Source organism: Monodelphis domestica, chromosome 6 (genome assembly GCF_027887165.1).
Source record: "Monodelphis domestica isolate mMonDom1 chromosome 6, mMonDom1.pri, whole genome shotgun sequence".
NCBI lineage: Eukaryota > Metazoa > Chordata > Mammalia > Didelphimorphia > Didelphidae > Monodelphis > Monodelphis domestica.
In genome coordinates, this window is record NC_077232.1 from 31775906 (window position 1) to 31776853 (window position 948).

Here is a 948-nt window from a genome sequence, read left to right on the forward strand (position 1 = left end):
CTGAGTGCCCAAACTGCAACCCTCACACCACATGTAAGCCTCCCCCTTACCCCAGATGGGAGGGAAGGAAGTGCTTCCATTGGGCTGCTGGTCAGAGGGGTAGGTGATGTAAGAAAAGTCCTCAGGCTTGTTGGCAATGGGGAAAAGAGCAGCCCCCTCCGGCACATGTGCCAGAGGTTTGCCAACACAGATCTAGCCCTTTCCTAGTCTTCTTTTCCAGTCTTCTTAACCTTTCTATTTACAAAGTGGTATTGATGGCAGAAATATTGTGGAGAACAGATCAAGGCATCATGGCAATTAATAGGAGAAGGAAAGTACAAGGAAAAGAGGAGTCAAGGATGACTCCAACATTGTGAATTTTGGTGACTGGACAGATGGCAGCACCCTCAACAGAACAGTCAAATTCAGAAGAGGGGAAAGATTATACAGGCAATTGGCAAGGAGGGACTAGAGCTTGGGAAAGAGACCAAGGTTCAAGAGAGAGATCTGGGAGTCCTTTGCATTGAGATGACTATAGAACCCATAGGAGCTGATGAGGAAAAATCCTTAATCTTTGAACACAAAAGATCCCAGTACATGTTGAGGCTACTACTGGAGAGATCACCATTTGGGCTAGGAGACTGCAGTGGAAAGTGAGGAAAAAGTGATTATCAAATGGTAGTTTCCTTTTTTAAGCCATGAGTCCTGCTAACTAGGATCCCAGAACCATACATTTTTTTTAATTTGGAAATTTTTATTCAATTAATTGATTTAGAATATTTTTCCATGGTTACAAGATTCATGTCCTTTCCCTCCTCTCCTCCCTCCCCTCTCCTGTAGCTGATGAGCAATTTCACTGGGCAGAACTTTAGATTTTGAACAGGAAAGGATGGCAGAATTTATTTCATTAAATCATCTCATTTTACAGATGAGGAAACTGAGGCCCATCAACATTAAATGTCTTGCCCA